The following is a 20,413-nucleotide window of genomic DNA, read 5'->3' as shown; positions in this document are numbered from 1 at the left end:
TTTGTCGCTGACCCTTTCAAGGATTTATTTTTCGGTGATGTGGTCGAAATCAGTTTCAGATATTACGCCTAGGGCAGTGTTCAGAGATCGATCGTAGGTCGCGGATACAGGGATCTCCTCTATGAACAAGAGATTTGAGAGATCAGAGTGCTGGACGTTGTCGCGCAGTTTGCGCAATAAATCACTGCTGGCCATTCTTGATACAAGGAAGGGGGATATGAGTCTTCCTTGCGCATCTTGTACTTCGCTGTAAATGACGTGATATTTGGGAAAAGTTACTTTTCTTTTCTGGAAAAATACATCTGCATCGTTCGGCACTCTTTTCAGAGTGCGAGCATGTTTGGAAAGGGGGAGCAATGTAATGTATGTTATTCATGCGGTCACGGGGGCAGCCATCCAACATGGAACCCACTGAGGGGACGGGGCAGGAACTTGCAAGCAAGCCCTGCGCACGCCAGCTAAACCACCTGACTATAACCAGATATGACACAACTCAGGGTAGTTGGCCATAGAAGTTTCATCCTCTCCGCCAGGTTTAAAAAAGAAAAACCATGATGTGATTTAGAGACAGGAGAGTTCTCGGAAAGAAGGTAGGAAAGTGAAAGATGGAGGGGAGGATAGAAAAAGACGACTGCAGATTCCCCCCGGTCGGGTCATATAAGATGTGCCGTCTGCAGGAAGCTGGGGCTAAACGTGTGTGTTGCTTCCACCGAGGGGCCTTAAAGGTCCAAACGCTCGACATCGGCTCAACCACCAGGATCCCCTTCTGCCCGGACACGGCGATGCCACGCGTGGCTAAGCGCGGGTGCTCGGGCCGGTGGTGACGCACTGCTCACCATCATAATCCTGCGGGGATGTCCCTGCGGATGCTCAAGAACCCATGAAGTCGCAACCGACCAACATCTGCATGTAGCCGACGCCCATGCCGCCACGAATATGAAATTGTAACCGGACAGCCTATCTTAGACAGTGAGGAAGAGTGCGCTGCCTCTCAGCCATGGATCGCCCCAATCATTTGTAGGCTACTAAGGCTATCTCTTTCTGTATTCAGTGGAAGATATGTTTCAGTGGCACTACTGTGGGGCGTCCTCAGTATGTTAATCACTGCTCGGCCAAGCTAGCGCTGCTCTCTCCTCGTGCTGTGGGGATCAGTTAGGTTGTTTACAGCGCAGCTGTTAATTGCGCATTTCAAGGGCGAGTGTCGTCCATTGTTGAATTAATCATTAGTCACGTGGCGGCGGATAGTATGTGACGGGCACTGCGACGCCACCAGGAGCATTCCGTTGCGGAAGTGCCTTTTCCACAGGTGCTACGGAAGAAACAAATGAAAATCGTGTCGTTGAAAAACGCCTCGGCGCTGGCAGCTCTACTGATTGGCCGACTAGCGCCGCATATGGCGTTTGTACAGCAGATACGCAGGGAGAAACGGACGCCAGGGGGACGCAAATACGGGCCAGAGCTTCAGTCCCACTGAAGCGACCGCAGAGGACCATTCTGTAACGATCCATGTTATTTTAAATTTTACTTTGGTCTTGACGTCAATGTGACGAAAGCAAGAGCAGCTGGGAAAGCGAATGGCGAATCACAGACACAACCGATCTTGTCGCTCAGCAGCCGCTAACAAGCCTCGTGGCGGCAGACCTAGTCCGGCTGAATCACACGACTTCGCTGCGCAACTTCGCCGCACAGAAGACGCGCACGGCATTGAAGCTTGTCAGGTGTGCCAAACCTGTCGCCGTGCTCTGTCACTCGTGGGAGTCGACGCCGGACGGCCAGGGCCACATGCGCTCGAGACACGTTTATGCACGCAGATAGCACCGTTGGCATGCTTCTTTCACTACCAACGCGAAGTCTGCTCTAACGTCCTTCGGCAATGAAAGGCAGAGACCAATGACAGAGGATCGTTACGGAATGCGGCCCAGGATCGTTTTCGCAACCAGCGCGCGAGAGCGAAAATGCAACGAACGAGTTATGCACGGGCGTCCGAAGAACGTTGGGCAGCGAAGCCTCCGTGACGTCATTGGACGTCATCAGCCATCTGCAATTACGGAAGGGGCAGAGTAGCACCAGAAGCGGTGCGAATACTAGTTGGAAGAAAAATTGATAGGAAAATTAGCCTCATATGGGCACCAGCTCACACGTCAGTTCCAGGCAACGAGGCGGTGCACCTCTCAGCCCGAGATTTCTACCTCCGGGCAAGAGCAGAGCCGCCCGATTGCAAGGAGCTTGACGAGAGACTACAGACATACACGGAGATAATAGAAAACTACAGAATACAGCGAAGAACTGTCTCTCCACCGGACAAAGAGCTCGGAAACAGAGAGGCAACAACTTGGCGCAGATTACAAGCAGGAAACTACATAAATCCGGTATGGGCATCACACGTCCTGAAAGACGAAGACATAGACGATAAATGTAGCTAATGCGGGGAGAGGGGGACCCTCGACCACATAATCTGGCAATGCACACACTCCCCAGGGGTGAATGAAGGAATAAATAGTAGAGAAGCCTGGGAGACCCTTCTGCAAAGCGCGGACCCCGCCATGCAGAGGAAAGCCATCCATCTGGCGGTAGAGGCCGCGAAGAGCCAGCAACTCTTTGCCTGCATCTAGTCGCGGAGGCCCCGGCCCCTGCCCCCAGGCCTACGCGTCAGGGGTAGGGAGTAGGGGGTCTCCATTTCTGATGGAAATAAAAGTTTTTGGAATGGAATGGAATTGCCGCAAAGGAAGCGTGACTGGCGAACTGAGTTTCTTTTCGAGGTGCCCTAGAATGCTACCCTTGGCGCCAGCACTAAGGACGAGCGCAACGAAATGGCTTGATAAGGATGTGTTTACGGACAGTGCTTGATGTGTAGCCACGGCAACAAGAGAAGCGCAACATTAAATTATTCTTGCAGTGTAATAGTACTGCGGAATCGCCAAATACACCGCAAAGGTTGCAGGGCTGAGACCCTGAGTGCGGTGTAGCTAGGCATTGCCTAGCATCGTAATCGCTTTTATATTTCAATCTTTTTCTCTGAGCTATGTCGAAACTTTGGTCTGATAAACCCGTCAGTTCCACCGCTTGAAATGCATTCCGGCAAACTTACTTCCCCGTGGTTCGAAAAAAATGCATTGAGAACATCAATAAGTGTTCTCTTATTCACTGGGCTGTAAAGCATAACTTTGTTGTATTCTGTATTCTCTGTACTGTCCAAAATAAACCGCGATTGCGTCTCACGGTGACATTGAAGATCCAAGTCAAGTCAAAGGTGATCAGTACCTTAACATTTCGGGCCACTTCAAGTACTTGTATAAAAATATTAGGGCGAAAGCACTAATCCCGATGTGTATACCGTAGCAGAATCGTCCACCGTATGTCCTAGAAGCTGCCGTACCGCGAGCGCTCCGGCCAGTGGCACTGCCCGCTCATAGTCTTCTACGTCACAAAAATCCGTGCTTTTGCTGTGATTGGAACGTAGTAAACAATCTGCAGATTTTTCTTCTCGCAGTCTGTAGGTTCACTGCGAGTATAGTCTCAATGTGCCATCTGAGTGGAAAAATTCTGCCTGTTTTAGGAAGTAAAAAAGATCTTCGGCGACGACGGAAACCGCCCAAACCTGGTCCTCTGTTCTGCGATTTTTAAACGCGCCGCAAATGCAGGTGGATTATATTGCGTCACTCTTGTCGGTCGCTAAAGACCCACAGATTAGGAAAATAATGCGAAATCAAGCACAGAGTGCCCTTAAGATTGGGATCTTAGAAAATGCTCCTTAGATCCGCTCGAAGTTTCAGCTGCTGCCGTCTCTCACAGGAGCAGCAGTAACTGTGTATTGAAACGCTTGAAAGAAATCAGAATTAAACGACGCCACAGTGGCCTACCAACATCAGAGGTGGCGCGCACGTTGCGGGATTGACAGCGCCCGTCGCAGGAATTGATTTTTTGAGAGCGGTGCCCATAGCAGGCCTTCCTTTTTAAAACGGCGCCCGTCGCAGGCCTTGATTTTTGTAGAGTGACGCCCTACGCAGGCCTTGATTTTTTTTAGAGCCGCGCCCGTCACAGGCCTTGATTTCTTTAGACCGGCGCCCGTCGCAGGCCTTGATTTTTTTATAGTGCACCCGTCGCAGGCCTTGATTTTTTTTAGAGCGGCGCCCATGGCAGGCCTTAATTTTTTTAGTGTGGCGCCCGTCGCAGGCCTTGATTTCTTTAGAGTAGCGCCGCTCCCCCGTTTCGCGTTTGTCGTCGGCGTAACCGGCTATGTAAGTAGCAGAGGAAACGCCACTTGGAAAGCGACCTGCACTAGAAGATCGCGGTGGATGGCTAGCAGCGTAACATCATAAGACCTGCACTGAAATTCTGCACTATCAGATATTATAATCGTCATTCTTTTTTTTCACTAGTGAATACTTTGTAACGGAGTTAATGAGGTAAAACAGGCAACGAAAGAGATGTGTATGTTCTACGACCAACAGGCAGGAAATATACATACGCCAATTATGACTGCATGAAGGCATCAGTTCATAACTGTGCTACTCAAGAAAGGTCTGGGTTTCTCCTCCACTGCTCATGAGATTGGAATCATTGCTTGCGCATCGCAAGAGTATACTTGTAAGAATTAAATTTCTTCCAAGCGCTCTTTGTTTTCCTACAGGCACTCTATACTTTATATTTAGACTTCATCGATTGTTAACAATGCTCCCACCTTTTGCACTTTTGGCCCATTGGACATTCATAAAGCAAAGTTCTAGCTAAACTTGCGTGTTAGTGTTGGCAAGTGATGGTTTCACCTCAGGTAGTAACCAGACAGAAAAGGTTCCTAAACGAAGGGTTCTGGAGCTGTGATTTCGATTCGTGCTTGCGACTCTCTCTGCCTTTAGTTTGCACTACAGCATTTCTTGAAGAGGTAGGCCGCAAGTATAAGCATAACGCATGAGCACTTCGAACTTCTCGCCTGCTGATATATCGAAAGAAATAAGTGCTAATGACAAGGAAACTGACAGGCCACGTTCAGGAGTTATCTTTAAGAATAAACTCGAGCCAAACAATGGCAAATAAAATTACAGGGAATCCACAAACAGTTGCTCGAGATATGAGGCCCCCCTCCATATGCCTGAATAATAAGCGAATGCCACATAATTTCTTCAGCTGGATGAGTCTGTAGAAACATTTCACTCCTGGAGAACCTATCTTCAGACACAATTCCTTCTCATCGCATCATAGACGGCATAGCTAGTTCATTTTGGCGGTAAAATTTAGCGCGAATGGACGACGGACTCAGAAAAGGGGACAAAACAAGCGCTGTCTCGCAACAAGATTTATTAGAAAGGAACGCAAAAATATATACATATACAGAAAAACGACATAGGTGCGATATGTACAAGTACACAGATAGCGACGAGGGCACTATCAACTCCAACGTTCAAAAACCCGAATGCACTGCGGCACAGATCAAACAAAAAGAGGTGGTACATCAAGAGGCATCTAAAAAACCCATCTCGCTATCATATAACGCGACCGAGGGAGTGACACAGACATCTTTTACCGCTGAATTTTACCGCCAAAATTAACTAAATCCAACTAGCCTAACTCGCCATTCTTCGGCATAGCTAGATACTGCATTACATCTTACTGGCGGGCAGTACGAATATGAAAAAAAAACTCACGAGTCCGTGCCGAAGCGAAACGATTGTGCACCTACGGCTGTTGAAAAAAATACAAGTTGACCTAAGGTGCGCTGAGGCGAAAGCCTTTAGCGCAGTATTGCTTCTTGTGTCGCTGATGTGTGGTGAAGATGTTGATAAAAATACTGCACATTTGTTCGCTTCACGACACTTTCGCTGACATTGATTAGCGCGCGCACGCTTGGTTGCTGGAGACACAGGAGAGCGTTTAGGCGACATCCTTCATGATCGGCGTTCAGGAGGTGTATGGCGATATTGCCTGGGGAGCACTCCTCTCAACCATGGTGGCGCCACACAGTGACGTCACACGCATGCGCACTAGGCTGAAGCGCAGGTTCATTGTCTTCTGGCGCATAACGCATGTGCAGTGCATTACCGCATACTAAGTTCCCAGTTGCGATATACTTCACCAACCAGTAATGTTACTATTCATCGAACCACTGTCCCCGCTAAAGTGGCTGCAAAGCGCTCTTCAGAAAAACCTCGCCATCCACGTAAATACGTGCCCTATTTGAAGAGAACTGCATCCTTGCCTTCTCAAGAAGCTCCGGACGTCCTCCCACCGTCTGAGGCCTCCTGGGAACCATGCATGAGTGCAGCTGAGCTGGGCACTGACGCAAGGCTTAGTGCCTCCGCTGCCACGCTGGCGGGGGTTGCTTCGCCGGTGTCCCTCGTGGCATCACCTGCCACGCAGTCGACACTTGATCCGCGGCGCCAGGTCCAGCTTTGTGCTCCCGATTCATCGGCAGATGCACCCCTCCTGCCTTCCCGAAATGCCGAACTGCTCGTGAATGATCTGCCACCAGGGAACATGGCCATCAACTCTACACCACCAGATGGGCCTTAACCTGCACGGCATGATGAACAGGGCATTCCAATCGACTTATCGGCACCTCTACCCGTACAAAGGTGCCCTCGCGCAACTCACAAACGTCCTTCAAACGACAGCCAAACGATTCCACCTTCGGCAAGTGATATCTCCCAAGGTAAGCGCACTTGTCTTACGATCGAGAACTCGGTGGAGCCTACACCCGGATCGTCTTCTTACAAAGTGACCATTAAATCACTGGCCAACAAAAGCCTCACGGATATACCCAACAAGGTTTTACAAGCTAAATTGGACGCGTGCCTCGGAACCAAAGGTTTTCGGGGCTTCACAGCCAAGACAAAGTCCAGCACCATTGCAGTGTGGCTTCCGGCTCTGACTACCGTAGAACGGCTGCAAACGCTCACCAGTATTTCACTGACAAGCGAAATCTCAGTGCCAGTACAAGAGTATTTAGTTGAAGGCTCCGACTTGCAGCGCTGCGTCGTTTACAGCGTCGATATCACTGAGGATCAAACTGCCCTCCAGCGTGAGCTGTACTGTCCCACGCACCGTGTCATCCAGGCCCGGCGCATGGGAAAGGGGCGCTCTTGCATAGTCACCTTGCAAGGCCCTCTGTCGCTACCAGCCCGTTTGTACTATTATGGCTGTATTTTACGGCCTTAGCCATATAAACCGAGTGCGGTATATTGCTATAACTGCTTCCGTATTCGACATATGCGCAAATCCTGCCCCTTCACTGCTGCCGGTGAAAGTACATCGGAAAGGAAAGTGGCTTATCGATGCGGCCTTTGTAAATCCGACGACCACGAGATAACATCTCCAAGCTGTCTGACAAAACAAAAGGCAACACAACAGGCTCGTCGTCGAATGACTAAGCATTGGCCAATATAAGACAGTATAACTTATTGCCGACATCAAATCGGTTCACAGCTCTCCAGTGGGATGACGACGAGTGGCCGGAGCTCCCTGAGCACACCTCGCATGATCCTTCAGCTCAGCAGTCTTCTAACGGTGCTGTGCGAAAAGAACGCATCCGAAAACAGCCAGAAAAGCAGCGCAGTGTGCCTGAACTACCGCAGGACGACATGGCCGCAGTCGACGAACAAATCGCACGACGTTTAGCGGAGGTCAGAAAGCTCCGGCAACACCGTGAACTGCTCGCTCGACGTATACATAGACGGGCAGCGGAATCATCCTCCACATCTATCAATGGCGCAGCAACATCGCCTTCCTGCCGCCCACCAGTGTCATTTTCTGCCGCCTGTTCCCAGATTACCGCAAGGCCACTGGACAACTCTGCGACTTCTTTGCTCCGGTTTATGGTCAACTAGTTGTCCAACCTGACGTCTGTGATTCTACAGCGCTGGGGCTAGTATCTAGAAATGGCAAGTTCCAGTCGTGCTGGTGTGCTGCAGTGGACCTCCAGAGGCAATTCCACGAAGGTGGGAGAGCTCAAGACCCGACTGCAAATTCACAAGCTCCAGGTATGGGCCATGCTGCTACAGGAAACAAACCCTTTGCCATCGATTCCAGGCTTCAGTGCCTACATGTCCCTTTCAATGATAGACCGTCGTGTACAAACTGCTGCTCCCCCGGGAAAGGCGGCGGTGTATGTGGACTCACGTGTTCCGCATGTACGCCTTGCTCTCCAAAAAATGGTGCACGTCGTATCAAGAGGTAGTGGCAATGGCTGCGACATCTATGAAGGGAACCGATGTGGTCATTTTATTTTACATTAGACCAGCCTTTGCCGCTTCCTCCCGTATTATTCTTGGCTGTCTAATAAAAAGTGTCCATCGGCAGTATCCCGGGCGTCCGATTTTAGTCGAAGGTGACTTTCAGGCCCCTCATCAGGATTGGGGGTACCCCACTTCAAGCTCTCGTGGCAGGCGTGCGCGGGACGCCTTCACGGATGCCCAATTTGTGCTGATCAACCATCCTGAAACAGCAATACGGCCAGTGCGTCAAACTCGCAGTGCTTCCTATGCTCCAGACTTGACGTGGTGGTCGGGTCCGGGTACTCCCTCCTGGCACATGGAGCCAGACGGCTGGCGAAGTGATCATCACCCTATCACCGGTCTTCACACCTCTGATTTCCGACATTTACGCTACAAATGTTCTGTGATCAACTGGGACAGTTTCCGCTCCTGTATGGACAATCCTCATATTCTTCTTCAATCCTTGTTGAGCGCATACAAACAGCGCTCAACAGTGCTACAACTACCACCTGGACCAATGTTGGTCGACATGCACCAGACCTTGGCCTTCTTAACTTGTGGGCGGCGCGCCGTCAAGCCGAGCTGGCTGCTACGAGAGACCCTACTTCGTCGCAGGCACGTTTCCGATTGCACTATCTTACAGCTAAGGCACGCAAATATTAACGCGACCTCTCTCGGCGGCAGTGGCATGCGTGGTGCGAACAATTTTCTGCAAAATCCTCGAATGCCTCTCTCTGGCGAACATTCCGTACAATGGAACGCGGTCGCCGTTTGACTGACGCAGCGGCAAACCGCATGCTTCGCGACTAACTTGTCGCCAGATGATTTCGCCAAAGAAGCAGCGCGAAAGTTTTTCCCGAAATACGATGCTGTGCCTTCTTCAGCCTCTAGTTTAAATATGGCAGGCATCACAGCGCATGTATATCAAATGCCGTCTGATGTCGACGTAGGTGGAATTGCGTGTCCATTCTCTATCCCTGAGTTGCTGGTTGCAATAGATGATGCGAAACGGAAAACAGCGCTCGGCCCGGACAATTTTCAGTACGAGGTGTACAATAACCTGAGTAGCGCTGCACACCCTCAACTACTTGACACCATAAATAAAGTACGGTTGGATGGCGTAGTGCCCGAGAGCTAGAAATCCGCTATCCTGATTCCTATCCCGAAACCGGGAAAGCCTCCTACGGACCATGCCAACTAGCGACCAATCTCATTAACTCCTACGCTGTGCAAGCTGGCGGAGAAAGTGTTAGCCACACGATTGCCATGGTGGCTAGAGCAGCACGGTTTTTATCACCCGGCACAAATCGACTTTCGTCCATATATCGGTACAGAGGACGGGTTGGCTGTCTTAGCATCTGCAGTTTTGTCATCTACCAGCAGCCGCAATGTGCATACTATTTTAGCAATGGACGTTAAAAAAGCATATGACAACATCAGTCATGCAGCCGTCCTGAACTCCATTGACATGCTTCATCTCCCTGTGAGAGTGCGTAGATTTGTGCAATTATTTTTGGAAGGCAGAAAATTTTCAATACCCCTCAGCGACGAAGCGGTCGGATCATTTGTTCATCTCTGCGGCGTGCCCCAGGGATCAGTATTGTCGCCGACGTTATTTAATATTGCTTTCACCCCGCTGGCTTGGCGCCTACATGACATCCATGACATAAACTTTCTTCAGTACCCTGACGGCATCACTGTATGGAGTACTCACCAAGATCTCCGTACTCAGGAGGCTGCTCTTCAATCTGTTTTGGATGTTACCTGTAATTACGCATCATCCATCGGACTTCTGCTATCCATACATAAAACAACATACACGTCAGTCGCCAACCGCTGGGGACGCCGTACACTTGCTGCAGGTTTAATCCGTCTTTGTCTAACAGGCACCCCACTACAGGAAAGTCCGAGTGTAAAAATCCTTGCCTTAATGATTCACCAATCAGGATCAGCAACTGCATGGCTTTCTCAGGCAAAAAGGCAAGCTATTCAGACTTTGGGTTTGATTAGAAGAACTGCCCATAAAACTGGTGGCGCAGGCTCGTTCGTTGCACAGCAATCGGTGAGGGCAGTTCTGCAGCCACGTATTGTTTATCAAGCCCAGTTTCAACATCTTACAAGATCCCAATGGGATCGCCTTGAAGTCATGAACCGAGAGGTTATGAGGACCTTTACGTGCCCTCCACGCATCACACCGGTCATAGCTTTACAAGAGAATGGGCAGCTCAATACCATTGATGAGCTGGTGCAGCAGCGTCTTGAAGCGCGCTGCCTTAAGGCCAGTCTATGCGCTCCACGCATGCACTGAGGACTTATGCGACGTCACACTCCATTCTTCAGCCACCAACGCCAGTTCTTTCCCCATGGAAGTTTCTACAACTCAGCGACAACAAGCGAACAGATAATCGCCGGCCAAAATCTGCTCATTCGGCATCGTTGCTTCGCCAGAAATTTGAGGAACAAGATGCTTGCCTGCCTGAAGGATCCATTGTTGTCTATGTAGACGCAAGCATGCAAGACTACAAAGCAACAACAGCTATCTACTGTCCGTGCAGACCTGCCCTGAATCAAACCTCTTGCTTTCAGCTTACGGAACCCCCTTCGTCCTTTTTTTTTGCTGAGCTCGTTGCAGTTTAAGAAGCACTCTGCTCCGTGGCCGACATAACTATGCTCCCTGCGGCCCGCGTTGTCATCCGCACTGACGCCCTTCAAGTTGTCTGGTTGCTACGACGTGTTAGCCGCTGTCCCACGATATGTCAGGACATCCACCGGCTCGCGGCACGCATCCCGCAGCCAGTACGTATTGAGTGGGTCCCACGGGATCTGCTGACCTTTCAAAGCCAGACAGATTTAGCGACCAGCCTTGCGAATACAAATTCATCACCGCCTCGGCTCCTTTATTTGGACAATTTTGCCCTTCTTTCATAAAGAAAGGAACTCCTCCGGCGCCGCACACGTGCTCTGATCCCTCCGTGTGCGGTAACCCTCCCCCGCGGTCTTACCCGTGCAGAGGAGGTTGCGCTTAGGAAAATCCGGGTCGGGGTTGCCCTCACGCCAGCCATCACTCAAAAGTGGCTTCAGTACCGAGAATTGTTTCCTCGGCCAGCGTGTCCGATATGTGAACACGAGGACATTGAGGCCGACATTCATGACTTACTGTGGGACTGCCCAGCTCTCAAGCTTACATGGATCCGGCACCTGATGGTAGCAGGTCTTTCACCAAGCAACCCTTCTTCATACATTGCCTGGACGCAGGGACCGTACCATGGACTGGACTTCATGAAATCAGCTAACCCATTTCCATTCATTTAATATCTACTACATTATTCATCCCACCCTCACCCATCATTGATGCCTTGGGGCAACAAATTTCGCTTTAAAAAAGTATCAATTACCTAAGTACTCATTAATTGGTTATCTGGTAAAGAAATAACTATTTTCTACTTACTAATTAACTGCGAGGATAGTTATCTGCTACCGTGGAGGAATGCGAAAGCATGTGTTTTGAGGAAAGGAAAGGTTTTGAGGAAAGGTCACAGTAGCGCACAGATATCGAAATCTCGCTGGACACTTCAAGCACGTTTGATTGACCTCTATAGTGGAGCGCTTTTCTGGGAACATCACCGCTAGAGAGTCACGAGCTTATAAAGACTTTCACTTTAATATTGGAGGCGCTGCATGTCCCAAGAAATACACGGCATACCTGCTATTGTAGAAATATTATAACCTTCGTAAATAGCTCTTTAAAACACCATATTTAAGATACGCATCAAACGGGCAAATTGCTGCTCATAGCTTCCACAGGCATATATATAATGAATGATAAAGTCAAAGTTAATAAACATCACTATGTTACACCTCCCCTGAAGCGTTGCCCTCTGAAAAATCACAGTAAGGTATTACAACCTATTATTACACTTACTGATGTCTATCGCTACTCCTTTTTTCCCGATGCTGTAGAAATTTGGAATCAACTACCAAGTGACGTTGTGGACCAAACAGATGTAGAAAAATTTGTGATAGGTGTGAACGCGTTCCTGGAAGATTGCTGTGCAAATCTGTAATTCTGTGCATTTGAGTGTTTCTTTTTTTAGCGAAGAGAATTGCACTTGTGTCTGTATATGTTTCCCCCCTGTAATGACCCTCACGCAGAGGGTTAACAGTATGAATAAATAAATAAATAAATAAAAATTTATTTATTTATTTGTTTTTTTATTTAGTGCTGCGAAGCCGATTGACTCCAAGCAGGGGTGAGCACAGATACAAGTAAAAAATGAACAAGATATAGATGAGCGTCATGCAAAAGCAAACAGATGATGCGAAAAAGGAAGCAAAAAACAAGGGTTTCACTTACAAAGGACTTCAAATTATCAACAAATATTTCTACATTCGGGCTATTCGTTACACACTTCGGCAATTTACTCCAGTCTGTAATCGATTTGACAAAAAGTTACTGTTTAACAGTATTATAATATACAAGAAACTTCTGCAGCATTTTTCCGTGGTTATAACGCGTACGTGCTGGAGCAACAAGAATAACAGTCATGAGTGTTTATTTTCATGAGATTATTATATATTTGGCACAGAAATTCGAACCAGGTTTCAGTGCGTTTGTCTGGAGAGATTCTAGGCCAATAGAATTTATCATGGCTTTTATACTATCTGTTCGTTTGTAACTGTTGCAAATGAAACGGGCTGCGATTCTTTGCCCTCTTCCTAATTTGGAAATATTCTTGGCTGTAAATGGGTCCCATAAACAACAGGCATATTCCAGACGAGGCCGCACCAAAGCCATTTACGCTACCAGTTTCACGTGTTTTGGGGCCTTCGGCAGTTTACGCCTCAAACACTATACAGTCTTCACAGCTTTCCCGCAAGTAGTATCGATGTGGGCAGCCCAGCATAGGCGATTAGTTATCTGAACTCCAAAGTATTTTACAGACGAGGTTTCTGGAAGTGGTACGCCAGCTATACTATATTACTATGTCAGAACAGTTTTCTTTTTATACATTCTAAGTACCAAACATTTATTAACGTTAAGAAGCATACCCCATTGGCTGCACCAGTTTGACATTTTCTGCATGATACTGTTAAGCATAACTTCGTCCCCTGTGGAGTTATCTAAGGAATTTTAAGTGAACCACACTGAATGTCTACAGGGCCTGTCACCAGTGTTTTCAACAAACGAAAAAAGCGCCATCGGACCCTATCACAACCGGTTTGCGCATGGTCGATCGTATTGCAACGAAATGTACCCCTGATATGGCGTTATGATCAGTTGATGCGAGAGGAAAATTGGGAAATGAAGTTGGATCGAAGTGTGGGAAATAAGAAAACAGAATAAAAATCCTGTTTGCGATTTTAAAAAAAGTCCTTTGCCTCGAGACATCACGAACGCAAGAAAACGTTCCCCGAAATTGTTGGCTTTGAAACTTGAAATCATTGAATATTCGAATGAATGAGGCTTAAACGACGCAAACAAGGCCAGCTTAACATTCATGAAAAATGATGCAAAGGTTTTCGTTGTTTTTCGAATAAATTTTACCAACCGTTCGAGGTAAACCCTTGATATAACCGCTAATATTTTTTCAGCTTTCTCTCTCTGACATTTCGTTGTCGCTGTGATATGGGGAGAAATCCTACCAGAATTTGATTGGTCTGTTTATGCACATCTTGGCAAGCAATCATTCGTCGTGTGAGCGAAATTTGCCGTGCTCCGACCTGTTTTAGCCACACAAACTATCGCTCACCCACAGACCCAGCTGTTCACGTAACAAATTTAGTACTCAAAACATGTTCCAAGTCTGTTCAGAAATATGTCATGTGCTAAGATTGACTTAAATTCTCATATTCAACTTTTAATGCGAAAGCATTGTATGTCTCATCAGCCATGAAACCCGACATTTTCGTCGCTGACCGCAAAAGTGGTCACGAAATACTCCAGATGATGTATCCGTGGTGTCCAAGAAAACTGAATTTCTCCCGCAGGTGCGTGGAATCGAACACAGGACTTCCAGACTGCGAAACGAGCACGCAACCGGTGGGCCACAAAAACTCGTCGCTTTCTGGAAAACAAAAAGCTAGTAGAAACGAATGCCTTACGAATGTAGGCTAATGGCTAAGTGTGTCATTAAAAAGGAATATAAAAATTAAAAACGAATGAAAACGAAACAAAGGTTAAAGCAATGCTGCGGTATTCAAGGCACATAAGTAGCTTAAGTGACCCCGTAATTTTGCAATACGGTTCCTGTGAAGAAGGAAATTAGCCTTGCTAAGGCACTATGCGATTATCACCATGTAGACTTTAACGAAATAATAGTAAACAGAAGTACGTCCGGACATCACTCGTGCAGGGATGTGAAAATTGCTCGATCGAATGATATTCCACGTTATCTAAATGAATTGGCTGAGGTTGCACTTTCTAACCAATTGGTGTATTTTTCTGGTAGCACAGAGGCACTCTGCAGAACAAAATCTTGAACTAAACAATAAAAGCGGCAACCGCACAAGAATCTGCGCTCGACCCTCTCCAACTTCTTTTCAAAAACCTGTCGCTCTTTAGGGAGCTGTGAAATGCAGTTTTCTCTTACTATCTCTAGGGGCAAAGTTTTAAGAGTGTTAGCTCTTACTCATCACGTTTCAATATTTTCGTGGGGTCCGCTACCACCCTGCGATCACAGGGTGGCATCATCCTGTGGCGATCACCCTGTGGCAGCAACTAGAAAACAGCACATCTCGCATGGAGGCTTGTAGCTCCCTCTACAATAGCATTGTAGAAATAACCACCTGCCGCGTGACAATGATGACGTCGCGGTCCAATATGTTGAATAGACGTGGAACTATGTGGGTATGACGTCAGGGGACAAAACTGGGGTATAGTTTCGGTTTCTTGAATACAAAATTGCGGCCAATAAAATTGGTTGTGCCCTCACATAATTTGCCCCATCCCGCATTTGCATTGTAGCATTGTACACATGCAATTACTAATTGAAGCGCTACCCTACTGCAGCGCAAGCCGAATTCTAGGCCCACCTTCGGCTCCCAAACGAAGCAAATTCCATTTGGGACGTATCTTGAGGGGGTGTAACTCGACAATGCGTAGACGTGCATAGTAATTTCCCCGATAGATGGCGCTAGGTATCGGTCGCTAGGTGGAAAAGTTATCTTATTTTTCCGAACCGCGTGGGGATTTCTGCACTGGCCCCGCTGGATTAGGAAAGACTGGCTTTTGCGCATGGCCAATAAAACTAACGCTCGTTACATCAACGTCTTCCAGGCAGTGGCGGCATTTTTTCGTCCTGTCACACCTGCTTAAATTTTCTAGACAAGTGACACACTAGGTGTCCGTAAAAATTTTGTGTCAAAGATTATTCGTCTTACGCGCTTCAAATTTTTGTCATCAAAGTGTTTGTTCCTTTCCCCTTTCTTTTTTCACCCAGCTCTCTGCCGGAGTCGACGCACTTCGCCATAATCCAAAGTTCTGTATTGTGAACAATCCTTTTCACAAATATAAAATAAGGCATTTTGTTAAACTACATATGCATCAAGCGCATGAAATGTTCCTGCAGAGATTTTAGAATTCAGCGATATTGAAGGGTTTGAATCTGTGAAACTTTCGGGTAAAGAATGCGAAGTCGTTTTGAGCTAGCGTTTGAAATAGTGCAAGTATTCGTCGATTAAGATCGCGACGTCCTTCAAGCTTCTCCGGAGTGCACAGCGCAAATGGGGTGCGCATGATGACGTCGACTACATTACCTGTAAATTTCCAACTATGTAAGGAGGACACAACTAAGGACTGGCCGTGACGTCATTTTTTGTGAAGCCGCCTTGAAACCGGAAGTTGGCTCAGCTCTCCTCCTTCCCTGTTTTTCTCTCCTGGCATTATTCCTTTTCCGCCGAACTTCAGCGTGCTTCACCCCTCTTCACCGCAGCGCCTCTGAGAAGCGATCTAGTTCCTGCCCTTCCCTTTGACCCGCCGCGGTAGCTCGGTAGTTGGGACGCTCGGCTACTGATCCGGAGTTCTCGGGCTCGAACCCGACCGTGGCGGCTGCGTTTTTATGGAGGCAAAACGCTAAGGCGCCCGTCTGCTGTGCGATGTCAGTGCTTGTTAAAGATCCCCAGGTGGTCGAAATTATTCCGGGACCCTTCACTACGGTGCCTATTTCTTCCTTTCTTCTTTCACTCTCTACTTTATCGCTTTCCTTCTGGAGCGGTTCAGGTGTCCGCCGATATGTGAGACAGATACTGTGCCATTTCTTTTCCCTAAAAACCAATTTTATTTTTCATTTTTATGCGAAGCATACTAGCCGCACAACCGAGCTCTTCCTTGCTGCGCCGCGCGCGGCCGCGTAGCTACTACTTGACCTACATCGGCGCACCACGTGATAGGACGTCACAACAGCTGTGAAAGCTGGGGCTCAACTCGTGCGCTCGCTTGCGGACGCGCAGCCTCCGCCGGCGGCCTAACTCCCGCTCCTACCGCTAGGAGATACTGACGTCACGCAATTGTATAAAAGGCGACGCACTCGTTGAGTCAGTTGAGCAGCGAGATGTCGGCCAGGGAGAGGCTCGCCAGACCGCAAAGCGCAAGTTACAAAGAGCCACGGAAACGGGAGAAGAACGAGAAGTACGGCTTGCCAAGCGACGTATGCTTCGCATCCAAGGCTTAACCATAAGCTAAGCCAGGCCATTTTTTCTCCCCTTTCCCTATCATCCACCAGACGCTCTCCTCTCCTCTGTCCTTTTAATAACATCCTTATGCAGAGTGTCATACAGTTGATCGCTTCAACGGAGGCAGTTACAGTTCAGTGCACCCCTTTCCTCATCAACCTCCAGCCAATCCTCTCTCCTTCCATAAAAATTCTGAGGGCACTCATGTCTACTTATGTGGATGAATGCGAAAACGTGTTTGAAGGAAAGGACAGGACGCAGTGGCTCTCACATCTCGACATCTCGGTGAACACACCAACCGCTCCTTAAGTCATGCAGCTGAAGGTGCATATGTCATCGTCCCGAACGCCTGTCGCAAGTCTCAGCAAGCATGCAATTGAAGGTTCATATGTCATTGGTCCGAACCCTGTCGCAAACTAGCCTCCAACTTCACTAAAACTTGTGGGCTATATGCGAAGAGAAATGCTGTGACACCACCCAGAATACTGTACGACGAACGGTTGCAAAAAATTTTGGTGACTGTATTCGGGAATACTGCCAGGTCAGCCAGGTCAACCAGGGATGACACCGCTGAGATTTCGTCTGCATTTGCAATAACTGTTGCTCGAACGAGCGTCCAGTCACTGGACATTTTAAGCGTCGTCGCTTCGGTGGACGTGGTTGTGTGCTGCGCGTACACACTAGCAGCGATTGTGACTCAGCTCGGGAGTGACGTCACCACTCTCTAGATTTTGCGCCATCCTGTAATGTGACTTTGGTGTGACGTCATTACCTTGGAGCGTAACTCATTTTTGGCAAGTAATCTTATCAAGTGGCTTTTGTATCACATCACCTTGACACGAGGCTCATTTTTTGAAAGTGATCTTTTCACGTGGGACCCACTAATTATTTCGTTGTAATAGTCGCGCTATTGACGTCATCGTTCTTAATTTCGTTAGTTTTAACTGTACTAATTAACTCAATTCTCTTAATTGTTTTGACTAATTAAGTTGTGACGACATAATTATTCGCCATGTCCTATAACACCGTTAATGTAATACTCATAATCACTTGCATACACTTTCATTCATCTTTAGTGACGTCATCATGTGGACACTTTTTGCAGACGCAGCTGAGCCATATATTGCTTTCGTATTAATAATATTCACTACGCACGGCGCGCGAATCACGCGCCTTTACGGCGAGTGTAAGGCCGCATCGCATGAAAGCGAAACTTCTGACAGCGTAGTGCGTAGTCAGCGGACTTTTGAGACGGTCGCGTCTTAGCAGTGGAATCTCGCATGTCAGCTACTGCAAGTCGCGTACATTATTTTTTAGGAAGCGTACGTCTGTTTCTCAAGTGTTCATTATAACAATCCAGCTACTTACGACAACCGAAACGTGCTACGCGACATTTACTGGTTCGCTTTCTTCAAAAATAAGCTCTTTCGAAAGAAGTGGGATGACACGCCGCGCCCGGAGCACTCCCCCTGCGCATCGTCGTATCTACTCCGTTATATCATTGGTGCAATGCCTTCTCTTTTGTTCAGAGACAAGATTACATCGTACTGAAGTGCAGACATGCATGTACAAATTGGACGTCATTAATCGCAGTATTATGGAGGCGGCTACTCCGCAATCTGTGTGCCGATGTCGCAGTACGGAACACCGAGATGCAGACAGGTGCATCATACCCCGTATAATGTCCAGCTTTACTCCCATAAAGGTATTCACTGGAAAATGCTTGACAGGAGCAGCGACCGCGGTCGCTGCCCATGAAAGGTAGTAAAATCTGGACAGCAAATATTTATTGAAAATTTTCATGATTCTCAGTTAGTGAAAGTATTGTACACTTGTGTTTCGCTTAAAGTAGCTCCGAAACAGCTTCCGAGGAGAGGACATCAACTTGCTCAATAACTGATTGTGTTGTCATGAACACCTGAGCAAAATAATAGATTTCTATATGAAGCAGAGGATCCGCAACCACGCGCGAAAGTTGGTGAGCCCTTTCCGGCGACTTTTTCATGCAAGCACCCTCCTCCGTCGCTAGCATTATACATGTTGAGAGATAGCTATTGGTTACATTCTTTCAGACGTCAGGCAGCTACCATGGCCGCGGCCAATAATCAGCGTAGCTCCGGCGGGTCAGGAAGCTCTCCCCCGGAGGTGGGGCAGGCGGAGCAGCACCGACCTTCCAGCGTGCAAAATGTGTCGAGATGTGAGGGAAAGGCGCGAAGACGCTGAAATTCAAATTTTGACCGCAGATAACTGTTTCTACAAAGAGCATTAAAAATATTCTTCCTGGACAATATTCCTGAAGCGGCGTGCTTTAACATCCCAGGCATACAGAAACTTTCTTAGAGCTCCTTTCAGAGCCCCTTTAAATCTTCAGGCTGATTCGAGAGCCAGTCTTTTCAAATATTCAAATTGGTCAGGTTCTTCGTAGAAGTGTAAAGATGGGCATCACATGTCACTTGCACATGTGGATATCTTACATTATATATACATTGTTTTCTTCATATGTTACCATGTTGGCCAAGAGAATGCTTGAAGAAGAGTGGTACATTGTTGTCAGCCCGCATGGCGTGACTGGCATGTTTTGATCGCGCACGAATTTATCTATGCGCAGATGTGTGACCAAACATTGTTAGGCTGTATCGTACTTACAAGAGATGCGCAACTGGGTACCTCTGGCGCACTCTGGCGCATCTGAGGTATTTAATGCGCCTGTCACACCAGCATTTCGAAGGCCGTAAAACCGATAGTTATCGAGACAAAGGCGATCGAGTGCTGCTGCACGGCCAGTTTCAACGGCCATTGAGTCAATAGTCTATCGAGTCAATGGAGCAGCGCGGAACTTTATCGATATTACGAGGGCTTTCGTGCTTTGACCAAGGTTGCTAGCGCAGCTTCGAGTGCCGCCAGCAAGCGCTGTTGTGCATGATGCGCTCGCGGCACAAAATACGAACATTGTTCTCCTCAACTTCAATTCAAGCAGTGAAATTTCACCTTTGTGAATAATTAGGAATTGTATTGTTTTGGTAAACTCTTCTTGCAGAAGACGGAAATGACAGTGGTATCAGTGTTGCCTGAGCATTACAAAACTGCGGCAACCAACTGTCCAAAAGTCAGTGCCTTTCAAGACAACGCAAATGGCTTTTAATAATAACTGAACAGCTCCTACTAATATAAAAAGTCTATCTAAACCATTAGTTTAGTGTGAGAGTGGTTTATTTGGCGAGGCTGGGGACGATGGAAGCAGCGGTGCCGCAGCGGTGGTCCGCCGTCGGTCAGGCTGAGTAGGACCTCGCTCGGAGCATTGGCAGTGCGGCTGGGCTAATGTCCATCTTCTTCGTCACAATGGCGCCGGGGAGAAAAGGAGCCATCCTGGCGACTCAAGGTGCCGACAATACAACCAGGCCGTAATACGGCTTTACGCGTTGAACATGCACAGTATCGCGGCCATGGCGGCGGAGATTGCCAGACGGTTTGAGTGGCTTAATAATGCAGTTGAATGTAGATGTGTTCTCCAGGACGCGGTAGGGCCCATGATATTT

Source organism: Amblyomma americanum, chromosome 9 (assembly GCF_052857255.1).
Source record: "Amblyomma americanum isolate KBUSLIRL-KWMA chromosome 9, ASM5285725v1, whole genome shotgun sequence".
NCBI lineage: Eukaryota > Metazoa > Arthropoda > Arachnida > Ixodida > Ixodidae > Amblyomma > Amblyomma americanum.
The sequence above is the reverse complement of the archived record's forward strand: the minus strand, read 5'-3'. Positions refer to the sequence as shown.